Source organism: Oncorhynchus gorbuscha, linkage group LG17 (genome assembly GCF_021184085.1).
Source record: "Oncorhynchus gorbuscha isolate QuinsamMale2020 ecotype Even-year linkage group LG17, OgorEven_v1.0, whole genome shotgun sequence".
NCBI lineage: Eukaryota > Metazoa > Chordata > Actinopteri > Salmoniformes > Salmonidae > Oncorhynchus > Oncorhynchus gorbuscha.
The window spans coordinates 26781368-26799566 of NC_060189.1; the positions used below are offsets into that span (position 1 = coordinate 26781368).

The 18199-nt window shown below is 43.5% G+C and overlaps 1 pseudogene; it reads left to right on the forward strand.

Moving 5' to 3' along the window:
- Window positions 1–4515: 4515 nt before the first annotated feature.
- Window positions 4516–16328, forward strand: LOC124001390 (annotated as a pseudogene).
- Window positions 16329–18199: the final 1871 nt, after the last annotated feature.

An 18199-nucleotide genomic window follows, 5' to 3' on the forward strand; every position in this document is an offset into this window, starting at 1 on the left:
TTGTGCAGCGGTCTAACAGCCGGCCGCGACTGGGAGAACGATGAGGTGGTGAACAATTGGCCCAGTGTCGTCTGGGTTAGGGGAGGGTTTGGCCGACCGGGATGTCCTGTGGCGGGCCGGACACATGCATGCTGACTTTGGTCACCAGTTGTAGTGTTTCCTCCGACACATCGGTGCTTGGCAAGGTCGCATTTTGGAGGACACATGGCTCTTGACCTTCGCCTCTCCGGAATCCGTAGAGGAGTTGCAGCGATGGGATAAGACTTTAACACAAGACATTGTGACAAAATTACGCAAAATTACAGTTCTTAGATTTTTTTGATATCACAAACAAGGGGTTAAAAAATAAACAAAAAAATCTAAGAACTGTTCGAGTGTAATTTTGTCACAATGTCTTGTGTATAATTTTCAGAGTTTGGCTATCGAAGACACCCTTTTTTTGTAACTCATTGCAAACAGGGCATCTTATGAGAAGATAACCCAGGATGGTAACAGCATCACATCCCTGGAGATGTTCTTCTCAGGTTATCCGTGTATGGCTGAACTCTCCCTTTTCCCCAGGCTGTGCCAGCTGACAATGGTAGGCCAGAATATCAGCCACATCCAGGGAGCTCTGGTTGGTGGAATGGCAACTGACAATAACATCCAGGTTTCTCTTCATTCCTTCATGATGACATCTTGGAAAAGTGTGTGTAGAGTTTAATCTAAAGAGTATCTATATAGAACAGAATTATATTGTCCATCTTTGATTTCTCGATTCAGAATAGACTCCAAAATGTCTGCAAAAAAACTAATCTAGCTATGATTTGCATTATTATCTTTAATACCAACAATTTGGGGGGGTATTTATTTTCATTATTGCATGGCATTTCTGGATTTAAGAATTGCCATCAGCTACAGAAGCGGTACCTCTATGATAATCAGATCAGTGATATTGAGAATGTGGAGTCTCTTGTCAATCTACAGGTGCTGTGGTTTAAGAATAACTTACTGAGAGGAATGGACGCTTTTCCGTGTCATGCGGTGTTTGTAAAGTACCTAATAATCTGTGTAGATTGGTTTTGTTGAAATCACCCATTTTGTTGATATCTCATCCTTTCTTCATAACTGTTTAAAGGGATTGAACACGCTTCAAAAGATGAGAGAGCTGAACCTAGTTGACAGTAACATTGAAAAGATAGGTAGGTTGAAGGGTCATCGCCAATGACTAAACTTTACAGATTACGTCTTTGATATACTTTATAATAATAATTGTTCAATTATCTGTTAACTGTTTCACAGGATCGTAATATCAGGCATGAAAATCCTAAAATCCTGATCCTAATATCAGCCATTGAAAATCTGAATTTATCTGGGAACAAGATTAGCTCAGTGTGGAAATTAAGTTTAGAAGAAAAACATTCACTTATTTTCAATAATGCAAAGTTGTAATTTTGCACTTTCTCAATCTAATATTTGACGACGGCCTTTAAGTATGGTCAATTACAGGCTTGCTTCTCAGTCAAATATATTGATTGCCTAATCTATAGTAGATTTAGTAGATGTGACCGACCGGCTCAAATCAGTCTTATGTAGTTAAATTTGAAATTGTGTTTTTTACATTGGATAAAAGTAGAGACTCAGAGATACAAAATGGTATATCATACACTACAGTTATTGAACAATGAGAAGGTAATTTTGCTTTGAAAGTTGATAAACTTGTAAACTCCCTTTTGAGAAAATGTCCTCTGAATGTTTTGGTACTACTACTGGAGAGCCCTTCTTTGTCTACACCCATTCAATGTCGTTCACACTCACCTGTTAAGCTTTATCCCCCCCCAATCAATCAAATGTATGGATGATCTGAGCGTTCTGTACTAACAGCAATCATGCACCCAAGCTAACTTGCTAGCTATTTCCAGACACAAATGAGAACAGCTCACTGAACATTACTCGCCCTAGCAGAGCTGGTTAGGCTGTTATATTATCCAGAGCGTTGGTGACTGCAAATGTGCTGTCAGTTTGTCCATATAATGAATTTTCATTGAAACCTTTATCCTAGTCGACAATGTAGAAATCAGTAACCCAACAAAGGATTGGCTATTATGTTTGATTGGCTGTCAGTCTGGATAGTTTCCTATTTTCCCAGTCTCGGATTGATTTTAAAAGATCTGTACAGCAATTCCCTGCATTTTGTCTATTGAAGCCGTATTATTAAGGCAGTTCAGAAAAGATCTGCTGATTTTACCTGTTGCACAGTTCATCTGAAGCTTTCCATCTTTGTAATTGTGATGTGGCATTTCTCCTTTAGTAGCCTGAGTTGTAAGTATGGTTAAAAAAAAGAAAAATAAGAAAAGAAAAGAAGTCTTGCCCTTTCAAATAATAGAAACACTTATTTTCATTCACTCAGACACTAATTTCATTGAGCTGCATGAATTGTCTATGTCAAATTTGCATGTTTCCTTTTTACTGTGTAATCAACAAGGTAGGGTTGAAGGAGGGGTTCCACGAAGTGGTGCATGAAATTGTTTGTCAAGTATGGCTTTAGGTGAAAGAATAGTTGGTCCTCTCTCATGAAACCTCAGATAAACCCCCTATCAACAAACAAGTGGGAATCCTATCATCTCATTAATTATGTTAATGTCCATCGCATCCGTCTAGGAGATGCCGTCCTCTCGGATTTACAGTGCATTCGGAACCTATTCAGACCCCTTCACTTTTTCCACATTTTGTTAAGTTACGGCCTTATTCTAAAATGGATTAAATAAAAATGTTTCCTCATCAATCTACACACAATGCACCATAATGACAAAGCAAAAACAGGCTTTTAAAAACAAAAAATGCCTTATTTACATAAGTATTCAGATCCTTTGCTATGAGACTTCAAATTGAGCTCAGGTGCATCCTGTTTCCATTGATCATCCTTCAGATGTTTCTACAACTTGGTTGGAGTCACCTGTGGTAAATTCAATTGATTGTACATGATTTGGAAAGGCACACAACCTGTCTATATAAGGTCCCAATAGTTGACAGTGCATGTCCGAGCAAAAACCAAGCCATGAGGTCGAAGGAATTGTATGTAGAGATCCGAGACAGAATGGTGTTGAGACTCAGATTTAGGGACGGGTACAAACAAATTTCTGCAGCATTGAAGGTCCCCAATAACACACTGGCTTCCATCATTCTTAAATGGAAGAAGTCTGGAACCACCAAGACTCTTGCTAGAGCTGGCCTCCCGGCCGAACTGAGCAATTGGGGGAGAAGGGTCTTGGTCAGGGATGTGACCAAGAACCCAATGGTCACTCTGACAGAGCTCCAGAGTTTTTCAGTGGAGATGGGAGAACCTTCCAGAAGGACAACCATCTCTGCAGCACTCCACTAATCAGGCCTTTATGGTAGAGTGGCCAGATGGAAGTCACTCCTCAGTAAAAGGCACATGACAGCCCACATGGAGATACCAAAAGGCACCAAAAGGACTCAAGATTCTCCGGTCTGATGAAACCAAGATTGAACTATTTGGCCTGAAAGCCAAGCGTCACACCTGGAGAAAACCTGGCACCATCCTTCGGTGAAGCATAGTGGTGACAGCATCATGCTGTGGGGATGTTTTTCAGCTTAAGGGACTGAGAGACTAGTCAGGATTTAGGCAAAGATGAATGGATCAAAGTACAGAGAGATCCTTGATGAAAACCTGCTCCAGAGCGCTCAGGACCTCAGACTGGGGTGAAGGTTTACCTTCACCCCAACGACCCTAAGCACACAGCCAAGACAACACAGGAGTGACCTTGGGACAAGTTTCTGAATGTCCTTGAGTGGCCCAGCCAGAGTTCGGACTTGAACCCGATTTGAACATCTCTGGAGAGACTTGAAAATAGCTGTGCAGTAATGCTCCCCATCCAACCTGACAGGGCTTGAGAGGATACAGAGAAGAATGGGAAAAACTCCCAAAATACAGGTGTGCCAGGCTTGTAGTGTCATACTCAAGAAGACTCAAGGCTGTAATCACTGCCAAAGGTGCTTGAACAAAGTACTGAGTAAAGGGTCTGAATGCAATTAGAATATATGGAAGATAAATACTCAACACAGAGACAGAGGACGAGAGGACTAGAATTAACGACCAATGGAAATAGTGTTTTTTCTGTAATAGGTGATTAATTAGCAATGGGTTAGAGACATGGAATTTGTCTATATATTGAGCCTGAAATAGGATACTTGTTATGTGTCACGCCCTGACCTTAGAGAGCTGTTTTATTTCTCTATTTGGTTAGGTCAGGGTGTGATGTGGAGTGGGCATTGTATTTTTTGTATTTCTTTGTTTTGGCCGGGTTTGGTTCTCAAACAGGGAAGACGTTAGCTGTCTATCGTTGGAGGTTGGAGACCTGAGCCAACTCCCCATGCTTACCGTGGCGAGCGTCGTACTGGTCAGGCACCGTGTTATGCAGTGGAGCGCACAGTGTCTCCAGTGCGCGTTCACAGCCCGGTGCGCTACATCCCAGCTCCCCGCATCTGCCGGGCTAGGGTAAGCATCCAGCCAGGATGGATGGTGCCGGCTCAGTACGCCTGATCTCTAGTGCGTCTCTTCGGCCCAGGATATCCTACGCCGGCTCTGCGCACTGTGTCTCCGTCCTGTGCCAGCTCTCCTCATTTGTAGAGTGAAGATAACCCCCCAGCCAGGACGGGTTGTGCAGGCTCTAAGCTCGAGACCTCCAGTGCGCCTCCACTGCCCAGTGTATCTGGTGCCTCTACCAAGGACAAAGCCTCCTGTATGTCTCCCCAGCCTGGTGAGTCCTGTGCCTGCGCCCAGAACTATGCCTCCTGTATGTCTCCCCAGCCTGGTGAGTCCCGTGCTTGCTCCCAGAGCCAGGCCTCCTGTGTGTCTCTCCGCTCCAGTGATGATCCATGGCAAGAAGCCTCCAGCGACGATCCATGGCACGAAGCCTCCAGTGATGATCCATGGCACGAAGCCTCCAGTGAGGAGTCATGGCATGAAGCCTCCAATGACGGCCTCCAGTCCGGAGCCTCCAACGACGGCCTCCAGTTCTGAGCCTCCAGCGACAGTCTCCAGTCCGGAGCCCCCAGCGAGGGTGCCCAGTCCGGGGTCGGCAGCGAGGGTCCCCACACCAGAGGCACCACCAAAGCGGGGTGAGCCAGAAGTGGAGTGGGGTCTACGTCCCGCACCAGAGCCGCCACCGCGGATAGATGCCCACCCGACCCTCCCCTATAGGTTCAGGTTTTACAGGCTGGAGTCCACACCTTTGGGGGGGGGTACTGTCACACCCTGACCTTAGAGAGCCATTTATTTCTCTATTTGGTTAGGTGTGATGTGGGGTGGGCATTCTATGTTCAATTTTCTATGTTTTCTATGTCTATGTTTTGTATTTCTTTGTTTTGGCCTGGTATGGTTCTCAATCAGGGACAGCTGTCTATCGTTGTCTCTGATTGGGAACCATACTGAGGCAGCCCTTTTTCCCACCGGTCTTTGTGGGTAGTTAACTTAGTTTGTGGTACTATAGCCCTTAAGCTTCACGGTTGTTTTTGTATTGTTTATTGTTTTTGTCAGTGTCATCCTAATATAAAGGAATATGTACGCTCACAACGCTACACTTTAGTCTACTTCATTCGACGGCCGTGACAATTTGGGCCATTGGCCTAGTTTTATTGCAAAGAATTCTAATTGGTCAACCACAGGCTAGGGCTGGGTTATAAACTACATCCTGTCCCTTTATTCTGGAGCGAGAATCACTGGAGAGAATCTCTGAGGACAGGGGAGAATGCCCATATGATTGGTCCTCTTCAAATATACCTATTTTCCTCTCCCTGATTTGCTTTGGGGTCTGTGTTATTAAATGACATCAACTGCTAACAATACTTATGTCAACAAAATATATTTTTACTAAATGTGCAAAAAAACTTTCACAACTTCTGTCACTGTGTGGTTTCCAGCGCTCTGATAGTCTCTGCTCCTGAGAGATAACAGCATTTGTTTAATGAGTTGTCCCTGAACTCTGATGATGGGTGTATTTTTCAGGTGCTGCATTTCTTCTATCTTCTAGTGTAATTACAGTCGAATGAACTAAACATGTATGCTATGAATAAAGGGGTTCCATTGCACACAGTACATACAGTTGAAGTCGGATGTTTACATACACCTTAGCCAAATACATTTAAATCCAGATTTTCACAATTCCTGACATTTAATCCTAGAAACAATTCCAGTCTTAGGTCAGTTAGGATCACCACTTTATTTTAAGAATGAGAAATGTCAGAATAATAGTAGAGAGAATGATTTATTTCAGCTTTTATTTCTTTCGTCACATTCCCAGTGGGTCAGAAGTTTACATACACTCAATTAATATTTGGTAGCGTTGCCTTTAAATTGTTTAACTTGGGTCAAATGTTTAGAGTAGCCTTCCACAAACTTCCCACAATAAGTTGGATGAATTGAGGCCCATTCCTCCTGACAGAGCTGGTGTAACTGAGTCAGTTTTGTAGGCCTCCTTGCTCACACACTCTTTTTCAGTTCTGCCCTCAAATGTTCTATAGGATTGAGGTCAGGGCTTTGTGATGGCCACTCGAATACCTTGACTTTTATGTCCTTAAGCCATTTTGCCACAACTTTGGAAATATGCTTGAGGTCAATGTCCATTTGGAAGACCCAGTTGCGACCACTTTAACTTCCTGACTGATGTCTTGAGATTTTGCTTCAATATATCCATATCATTTTCCTGCCTCATGATGTCATCTATTTTGTGAAGTTCACCAGTCCCTCCTGCAGCAAAGCACCCCCACAACATGATGCTGCCACCCCTGTGCTTCACAGTTGGGATGCTGTTCTTTGGCTTGCAAGCCTCTCCCTTTTTCCTCTGAACATAATGATGGTCATTATGGCCAGACAGTTCTATTTTTGTTTCATCAGACCAGAGGACATTTCTCCAAAAAGTACGATCTTTGTCCCCATGTGCAGTTGCAAACCGTAGTCTGGATTTTTTTATAGCGGTTTTAGAGCAGTGGCTTCTTCCTTACTGAGCGGCCTTTCAGGTTATGTCGATATAGGATTAGTTTTAGGTACCTTCAGGCTTTTGGAAATTGCTCCCAAGGATGAACCAGACTTGTGGAGGTGTACAATTATTTTTTTCTGAGGCCTTGGCTGATTTCTTTTGATTTTCCCATGATTTCATGCAAAGAGGCACTGAGTTTGAAGGTAGGCCTTGAAATACAGCCACAAGTGCAACTCCAATTAACTCAAATGATGTCAATTAGCCTATCAGAACCTTCTAAAACCATTACATAATTTTCTGGAATTTTCCAAGCTGTTTGTATGTAAACTTCTGACCCACTGGAATTGTGATGCAGTGAATTATAAGTGAAATAATTTGTCTATAAACAATTGTTGGAAAAATGACTTGTGTCATGCACAAAGTAGTTGTCCTAACCAACTTGCCAAAACTATAGTTTCTTAAGAAGAAATTTGTGAAGTGGTTGAAAAATGAGTTTTAATGACTCCAACCTAAGTGTATGTAAACTTCTGACTTCAACTGTAGTAACATCTGTTCAGTCCACGGTGATGAAGAGAAAATGATGTACTACAACATGCATGTGAGGACAGGCCAGAGGAACCTGGCAGAGAACTAGGCCAATCTGCTGTAGAATAAGAGGAATCTCTTACAGCTGCCAGAGGACAGGCCAGAGGAACCTGGCAGAGAACCAGGCCAATCTGCTGTAGAACAAGAGGAATCTCTTACAGCTGCCAGAGGACAGCCCAGAGGAACCTGGCAGAGAACCAGGCCAATCTGCTGTAGAACAAGAGGAATCTCTTACAGCTGCCAGAGGACAGCCCAGAGGAACCTGGCAGAGAACCAGGCCAATCTGCTGTAGAACAAGAGGAATCTCTTACAGCTGCCAGAGGAGGAACCTGGCCAATCTGCTGTAGAACAGGAGGAATCTCAATTATGCCCTCAGAAATGTCAGTACAACGGTATGCCTTCAAAAATAGACTTTTGATACGTTTGTCATTCATTTACAGTGGTGCTTAATATGATTGTTGTGTTGGTGTCTTGAGCAGCTGGAGTGTGAGCTGTCTGAGGTGCAGGCCCTGGGCTGGAAGTCAGCCCGTACCTGGGAGAATGGACTGTCCTCGCTGAGTGAGGGCTCTGGACCGCAGTGACACCCCTGCTAATATTACCCACGACCCCGGCCTGGAATCCTCTCCAAGCTAGACGCCCTGTAGTCCATGACCAGACAAATTTAGGCCTTTCTGAGGGCAAAAGGGGGTGCAACTCAATATTAGGAAGTGTTCCTAATGTTTTGTACACTCAGTGTACATGGATAATGGATTAGACCTCCAAGAGAGATCTTTGAGTTTAGAATACAGTCTGATTTTGCATTGTTGTTTACATGTAAGCTTTCTATTGGCACGTAGATAATCAAGTGTAAAAAGTAAAGAGTTATTTTGCCTTCTTTTACAGGTATGAGTCCTGGTACCTGCGGGACTTGACCCAATCCACCAACAGGAACGAGCTGATGATCCACTTTCTGCTGATGGAGCCTGAAACAGTGGGGAATATTTGGTTTGAAGAAGACTACTCTACCGACCCCTGGTACAAATGAACCCCTTTTACATAATTGTGGCATTATGAGTTTACCTCGTTTGTGTAGGTTGTATGTGATTTGCTTGCAGAATTTAGCTACTGAGTCCACTGTTTTCTCTCCCCCAACAGGTTTACTTCCTTCCGGTTCTGTGTGTAGGACTACAAGGCTTATGGCATTACTGGCATCAAGATCAACAGTGTCATCCACATCCATATCTGCTCCCTGCGGCTTCGCTTCGAGGACAAGCTTCATACCCTGTTGGCCAGCGAGGAGTTGACAATGTTCTCGCAGTGAGTGCCCATGATGATACTGGGAAATCTTAAAATGGCACCTTTCTCCTTTACTCTGTGATATTCACCTCAGGTCCTCAGTGTTATGTGTCTGTTTAAAATTAGGACGTGGAACAAAACAAGTAGGCCAAGACGCAAAAATATACTTAATTACTCAAAGTCAAAAGAATATGAAACGTGTTTTAAGCACTTTTTTAAACACTTTGCACTTTCACCTTTTGTATTCTTTCTAGCATGGATTAAATTAAGTATAATTTTGTATCTCGGCCTCCTTGTTTTTTCCATTTAAAGGTTGGAGTCGAGAACCCTTTCTCACGTACCAGCTACCCTTCGATCTAGCCTGAGCGCAGTTCCTCATACTGGCTATCTATCTATCTAAAATTATACAGAAATAGTTGAACAGACGACATAAACTGCAATATTACACCTGTCAGTAGCTCTGTTTGAGACTGATCCTTATGCTTTCTTTACTCCTAATGTTTGTGCAGTAATTACAAACGCTGGCTGGAGTATCTGTTCTATGTGTCTGATCCTGAAAGAACCAGTAAGAAAAAGAGACGTTGCACATTCCAGAGGACGGCTTTAAAACAGCAGATATTTATAAGGTATTATTTAGATTGTACGCTATGCCTGTGATTGGGCCACTGTTTTAGTGCCTGTGATTGGGCATTTGTTTTAGTGCCTGTGATTGGGCCATTGTTTTAGTGCCTGTGATTGGGCCATTGTTTTAGTGCCTGTGATTGGGCCATTGTTTTAGTGCCTGTGATTGGGCCATTGTTTTAGTTCCTGTGATTAGGCCATTGTTTTAGTTCCAGAGATTGTGCCATTGTTTTAGTTCCTGAGATTGGGCTTTTGTTTTAGTTCCTGAGAATGTACCTTGTGTCTGTGTTAGGCCCTGGGCAGAGAGAGGGTTGTACTCTTTTCTAACAGCTGGAGTGTGACGGACAGGCCTAGGAGTACACACAGTGACAGGCCTAGGAGTACACACAGTGACAGGCCTAGGAGTACACACAGTGACAGGCCTAGGAGTACACACAGTGACAGGCCTAGGAGTACACACAGTGACAGGCCTAGGAGTACACACAGTGACAGGCCTAGGAGTACACACAGTGACAGGCCAACGAAGGTACCTCCAAGCAGAGCATAGACCCTCTCCTTTTCAGACACGGTCTGTATGGTCCTATTTCATGTTTCACACAATTCAATGACTTTGTATTGCTAATGAAACCTTGAGGATATAAATCAGGATAAAACTGTAAATGTGTTAACAATATTAATTTGATTTAGAATTTGATGTATCAGAGAAACATAAATAAAATGGCTCTAACTGTCCTCCTGTTTCCAGGTCAGATCATTGTTTCCAATGTGTTCCTGGGCCGCAGCATCACTATCAGAGAAGGGGATTCAGTGGACCCCCTCAACTACCCTAAAGCTCATTCTGTTTATCACAATGTGAGCCCAGAGCAGGGCCATAAGACAAATGGAGATAATGTCGTTTGAAATATTACAGCCATTACTTTTCAGAACAACAATTATTTTTACTGGTGACACTACTATCTTAATGAAAACAACCAGCAAACGTCAACATACTACTGTTCCATCCTCCTGTTGACAAACCTGAGAGGCACAGAAGACCCCCCTCCCAATGATATCAACCTGGATGAGGAAATACTGAACATGGATCCCATGGTCAAACCGTGGCCCAATATGCTGAGCCTGGATGATAAGACTTTACTCAATGTAGCCAGGGCCAACAACGTCCTCAGTCAGGTTACAGTAAGGGTTGAGGAATTACAGTTAATGGTACCATAGACCCACTAGGTTTAGCACTGATATCCCGTCTGTACTGTGACGGTGCCACACTTTCCTCTTTCTTCCCTGGTCAAAGGTGTTGAATCTCCATGGCAACAGTCTGAGTAAGCTGAAGGAGATCTCTCGTCTGACCAACTAGAGGACATCCCCCACACGGTGTGTCTGATGTTTAGGGCGTTTACTGGTCAACCAACCTACATCAAACAATTCTCCATTGAGAGTCCTACATACATACTGTGTTCCTTCAGCCCAACCTGGACTTTGTGGACACCCGTTGCAACCACCTGCTGTCCCGAGAGGGGCTGAAAGGACTAGGGCGGCTCAAGCAGCTGGACCTGCACTGGAACCAGCTGACCCGGACCAGGGAGGAGAAGGCTGTGCTCCGGAAACACGCCCCCGCACAGCTGCGACTCGACTGAGCACCCATTACTATCCCTGGCACAGGGTAAATACTACAGCACACACTAACACCTGCTCTAACATGAGGTTTAGAGTGCCCATGAGTCGCACATTAAGACCAACCAGACACTGTGGTGATGAAAGTGATGTGTTTGTCCCAGCCCGAGGCAGTGAGGATGACACTTCTGGGATGTCTGATGACCCTCACACACCTGGATGACGTGCTTGTGACAGAGGGTTCTTTCCAGGTGCTTCATCTGCAGTACAAGTGCAGCCTTTTTATTTAACAATGACCTCTGCACCCGGAGAAGATCACAGCCCTTAACCTTGACAGCCAGATGCTCTCCAGGCTCATCAACCTGGGCAAACTGGTTGAACTGCGCTGGGACTCCTTCAATGACATCTCTAAAGTGGAGGGTCTGGACAACTGCCAGCATCTAGAGGAGCTGTCTCTCAACGACAGCTTCATCTCTAGGCTAGGCGGTCAGTTATCTCATTGGTCCCCACAAAAATGAGAGCGAAATAATTCACAAAAGAGAAAATGTGTTAATGACAAGGGAATCATGTCCATCATAGATGAATGTGGTTTCCCCTCCCTATCCTTGTCCTGTCAGGTGTGTCCAAACACCTGACAGCTCTGTTAGTTCAGTGTGAATAGGAATAAGCTGTCCTATCTGGATGGCACTGGATGGCACCATCCTGGACTGGCTGTCCAACACACACTTCCTGTGTGTGGAGAACAACTGCATTGGCTCCCTGTATGTGGTACACAGGGCCCGCTCCCTCTTCAAGCTGTACATCGGCAACATCATCATCATAACACGAGACATCTACCACCTGAAAATGAGCAGAGCCTCACACAGCCAAGCATGATATCATTTTTGTATATTCTGGTTCTTTAGTATTTGGAGACCAACATTTATTTATATTTTCTTAGTTTTTTTCTAGGCTTTGGGAAACTTAATCATTCTGGATCTGTACAGGAATCCTTCAGTGGAGAAACTGGAAAACTATGGGAAATATGTGGTGTTCCACTTCCCCTCTCTAAAGGCACTGGGTGGGACTGCAGTGATATGTTTACATCATAATCAAAGCAGTTCTGAATCTGTTTGTTGAATTGAGAGAAACAGAAATGATGATGTCATTGAGATCTATGAAAAATGGCGGCTTGTGAGATTGCCAAGGATGTGTTTGGTGGATGCCTGACCCCTGACATGGTGGCGGAGAAACTGGGACACTAACTATTCTGACATCGCCGATCTCAACCTGCAATCCTGTGCAATCAGGTTACTTACCATACTGTACTGGGTAGTACTACATCACAGTATTTGTCACCTTTAGAAGAGAGATTAAAACAGAGTGTGTGTGTATAAAGTGTTCCCTCTCTCCCCAGGATGGTGGATCTGACCCCAGAAGACCTGTTCTACAACCTGCACAGTGTCAACCTAGAGCACAACAACCTCACCTCCTTCAGTGGCCGTGTCTGCCTGACCAACATCAAGGTGTGCCAACCAGCCAGACTAACCAATGTGGTGTTTTGCTTCCTCCCACAAGCTTGTCTGACTCTTCTATTACATTTACATTTAAGTCATTTAGCAGACGCTCTTATCCAGATATTTGTCAAATATTTTGATTCTCACTTTGTCAGTTGCACAGTTGGGTTAAACAATTAACAATAACATTTTTCTTCCTTTCTTCCATGTAGGCACTGTGTTCAGACAATAACCACAGAGTCCATCCTGCCAAGGCAGAAGGCCCAGGCCCACCTGACTAACAGACAGATTCTCTCCCACAAGGTGCATTCCATTGGTTACGGCTAGCAGGGCTCCTCAAAGGCAGTAGGTACCAGCACTACAGATGAAAGTCTTATTTGAACATAACATTTAAATGTATTACCTTTTAAACACAGTTTGTGATCTGGAAATGAACGATTCATGAAAAGCTTCAACCATTTATGTTTTCTCAGTACAGTGGCAACCCATCATTTAGGGGTTTGCTACAAAAACGAAAAAGATTTAACCTGTTTTGCATGTTATTTTGACATTAATACATGTCACATCAGTTTGCAAACAATGTTTAAAAAAAATCATGAATAAAGCCGCATACAAACTTGGTCTCTTTTTTTGCTTTCTTGAGCAAGGCAGCTCCAAAATGCAGGTGTTTCTGTGCAGTGCAAAATGCAGTGCATTCTGTGGTGGTGGGGCAGCCAGCAGAAAATACAGGGCGTAGGGGTTGGTAATGTTCTCTAGATGTGCCGTGATTGGCTCGGTGTTCTGTCACTCATGGGGACACTACATAGCCGCAAAATCTATGGGTAGAGCTAAAAAATTCAAACCCCTTGGATGCTGCCATAGTTACTTTAAAAGTGTCCATCCAAGAAGATTCAAGGTCATTGGCCACAGATAAAATTATATCAAGTTATTTCTACCGTAGCTTTGATTGGACTGATCATATCAACATATATATATATATATATAAATATATATATCATACTTTCTAAATCTTAGCTCGCAAGCTAGCAGTCATCATTATTTATCAAGTCGACAATCTACTGGCAAATCCTTTTCAATCCTTGTCACATGACGAGAAATAATGAAGAGAAATTATAGATAAACGTATCGGTGGACATCAACATTACACAACAAGTTGGAAATCACAAATTTAACAATGAGTGGTTTGGAAGGAATCAGTGGCTTACTGCAAGCATTGCAAAGCAATCATTAGCCTGCTATTCAGTGAAGTGGGTGTGTGGTCCAAGTCTGGGTTTAAGGGTCTTTTTTCCAAGCTTAAAAGGATAAACATTCAACATTGGCCATGCTGTCAATCCAGCATGACTTCTGCCACACTCAAAACAACTGGAAACTCAGAACTGGGGAATCTGACTTCAGTGAGTTCAAGACAACTGAGAACTCAGAATAAAACAAGCTCCAACTGGGGAAAATACATTTTGAATACTTACCCAACTCGGAATTGCAAGTTGGGAACTAATGCCTCTTTCTAGAGCTCTGACCCGAAGATCACTGATGTCATCATGATTCGACCTTGTTTTTTTCCGTGTTCCCAGTTATCTGAAAGAACCATAAATCCAGAGAATGCCAGACTTTGACGACAAAATCTGCCCACGAAGGACCGCCACGCCATCTTCTTGTTCCTGTGAGCACAGCACAACAAGGTGAGTCCAAAAATGTATTGTATGCAGCTGCGCGAATTATGTAATATGCAAGGGAGATATGTATACTGTATGTTGTGTGGTAAGCTGTTAGTAGCCCATGTTCCCCACCCTAATAATTTGGTCCCTTTTCCCTCATAATTTAGCCTACTGTTCTGACTTGGTGGTGCACATGTAGCCTATAGCCTCTTTTAGAGAAATGTAATCATCGAATATTGTAAAAGCTTTCATTGTCTGCTTGTATGCCCCCTTTATTTATCCTACAGTTCTGACTTGGTGTGCAGGGAGAATACTGTAAGAATGGCCCATGTTCTGAATTCTGTCACTGTACATTTCAAAAGTGCTGAACAAATACTTATATTGACTAGGTCCGTCCTAACTTGCTCATTAATGTCTTAATCAAAATTACGGATTGCCTTTTATAAGGTCATCGTCCCCTGAAGCCATTATCTCAATTGTCAGTAAAAATACATTTGTTTAAGCAAATCAGCCATATCAACTATGTTTTTTAAAGGAAGTAAATGAGGCTGAATGAACTGTCGCTGTCAGACAAGGCTCCATTGATAGCCAGGTGTTGCAGTGGTAAGGTGATGGGACTGCTGTTGGGACAGCTTTATGTAGGCCCTAACAGTTTGTGGGCACAGTTTGTCACCATTATAGTGCAATTAATGTATTGTTTAGTGTTGTGTTGTGGCTTTGCTGGCATACATCTAAAACATTTTTGGAGGAGTTTGGCCGACCCAAGATTTACATGGTAAAATTACCACTGTCTCATGGTTGGTATAGGACTTATTTATTTTCTCTGTTGTTATATAGTATTTTCTACTTTCAGACACTTGGGGGCAGCACTAACCTGTTGCACTGACAAAGCTCATGCTTCTGCTAGCCGTTTTCAGAAAAGCACAAATCTCCCCTTTCACTGGTACTATTGAAAAGGCAAGAGGAGAGTTTACACAAAGTAAACAGCACATAAAAGAGGTTTCAATTGGGAAGGGGGTTGGGGGTTCAGGCTTTTGTGTGTTCTGCCTGTGCTGTGATTGCCTTGAGTTGCTGTGCACCTGTGAGGTCTGGCCTTCTAAATGGGGCAGTGGTGCATTTAGTTAGAGGCAGCTAACTCTGAGTGCCCACTCTGTCCCTCTCTTTCAGGGAAGTGGACCCTGCGGACAGCCTGGAGCCACTGATGGGCAGCCTGGAGGTGCTGCATTTGAGCCACAATGGCAACTCCAATTATTGCCAATCTGCAGCTCAGCAGGCTCACCAATCTCAAAGCACTCTTCCTCCAAGGTACAGTAACAACTTCCTTCAGGTTTTAAAGCCCATGAAATGTACAGCTCAGTCAACGGAGAGGCTTTCTCAGCCCTGTCCAGGTGGGAGATGAGGCAACAAGAATAGAAACTAAATGGGCATGCCGATGGGTCACAGAAACACAGTACCTTTTTCTGTCTGCCATTGTTTGCATTTGATTCTTTTTTTTCTTCAGCTGGGTGACTGTCTGACCCTAATCCCACCCTGGGTTGTTTTATGAACCTGTTGAGACATATTTATACAGACCACACTCACCTTCCAGTTCCACAGACACAGTAACTGAATGGGGTGGCAGGTAGCCTAGTGGTTAGAGCGTTGGACTAGTAACCGAAAGGTTGCAATATCAAATCCCTGAGCTGACAAGGTAAAAATCTGTCTTTCTGCCCCTGAACAAGGCAGTTAACCCACTGTTCCTAGGCCGTCATTGAAAGTAAGAATTTGTTCTTAAAATTTGTTCTTAACTGACTTGCTTAGTTAAATAAAGGTTAAATAAAAAATGTAATTGCAGAGTTTATCAAATTCAGTGTTGTAATTTGCAATGATGCCAGGCAAATCATAAGGGTAAGAGGGGTAGCTGTAGTCATGTAATTACCTACTGATTTCATATCCCACCTTCTCCTTTCAGGTAATGAGATCAGACAGGTGGAGGGCTGGGAGGGGCTGCACTAGTTGCAGGAGCTGTTCTTGGACCCGGATCAAGATCCTTCTTTGGTCAGGCTGTCCTGTTGGAGCTGCACCTGGTAGAGAACCGCCTCCGGGAGTTCAACCACCCGTTACCAAAATAAGGAGTCTGTTCCTGGGCATGAACAAACTACAGGTACCCCTTCTTCAGCAGCCCTTTCTGGCAACAGTGAGCCATTCCTTTGCACTCATACACTGAGTATACCAAACATGAGGAACACCTTCCTAATATTTAGTTGCAGAGGGATCCTGGCCCATGTTGACTCCAATGCTTCCCACAGTTGTGTCTGTGTTTGCTGGATGTCCTTTGGGTGGTGGACCATTCTTGATACACGCAGGAAACTGTTTAGTGTGAAAACCTTAGCAGCGTTGCTGTTCTTGACACAAACCCATGTGCCTGGTATCTACTACCATACCCTGTTTAAAGGCACTTAAATCTTTTGTCTTTCCCATTTACCCTCTGAATGGCACATATACACTATCCATGTCGCAAGGCTTAAAAACAAGTGATATCCATAAGGGATCATAGCTTTCACCTGGATTCACCTGGTCAGTCTATGTCATGGAAAGAGCAGGTGTTCTTAATGTTTTGTATACTTAGTGTATACTGCAATGAGGAATTAATTCACACTGCGTAAATGTCCACTAAGTTCAGTCTGTAGTGCAGTTATTGAATTATGGTGATGCACTCATCATGTGCAAAGTACATTTGGCATCTAAACTGTTTTATTTTGATCTGCAGTGTTTGCAAACTAAGGGGTGAAAATATAGTGCCATAATTATAGATCGTTACCACCCTACTGTGGCGTGTGTGGGGTAGCTAGTATTAAGGAGAATCGACATTGATTGAAGGTCAGAGTTATGAGGAACAATCAAGCCAACGTGTAATCAGGGTCTCAGCCTACATCTCATTTTCACCCCAGGCGGGTGATTTGCACTTTGTCGCTCGTTTTTTTCCACTTCCCTTTTTCTTTCTTAATCTTTTCATGTTTTCAATTAAGACATGAAAATGCAGCAATCAAACCCAACACACCACCCTTCACAATGGGGGTCTGTGTGAGTCACATCAGGGCTCTGTCACGAACCGTGGGGGAGAGAGACGCCCCCGCTCCCCTTTTGCGTGCCCAAACTCTCATGAGATTAATGAGAGATCCTATGTGTAATCTCTCCCATCAGCTGCCTCTCTCATAGCTCCAAAATGATGAGGTTTGGCCCTAATGGATATATCTCCATGGTTATTGCACAACATGCTAACAAAAATGTGGGGGGGGGGAATGTATGCTTCTGATAGGTAGATTCTTCTGGTATGAAGTAAGTAGGGAAGGAAAAATGGAAAAGCATGAAATGTCGTGTACATACAGTATAAAGCTAGACTCCTTCCCTCCCTATTTGAACTGTCAGTTGTAGGGAATCCTTTGAGTTACATTTTGTTACCAATGGTTACAACCTTGTATGTCTACAGTAAGCTACAATTACTACAATCAAGCAATGACTCAGTGAATTGTTTTACCCCCTTGACAGAATGAAAATGGTCAAATGATTCCCCTTATGGGTCTCCTTCACCTGTATTTCAGTATGTGTTCATTTTGACTGGAAAGCCCCTGAGTTCTGTGGGCATTGGAAATCCACGAGACCAAACCTGATCTACAAATATGTGTACTGACACACACACACACACACACACACACACACACACACACACACACACACACACACACACACACACACACACACACACACACACACACACACACACACACACACACACACACACACACACACACACACACACACACACACACACACACACACACACACACACACACACACACACATGACCTCATTTACATCCACACACAAATTCTCACACGCAAGCTCACAGATTCACTTTCACCAAAACACACACTCAATGCAACTCTGTAGTTCTAAATTAAGCGATTACATGATGGGCCGTCTGCTGTGCCTCAAACTGGCC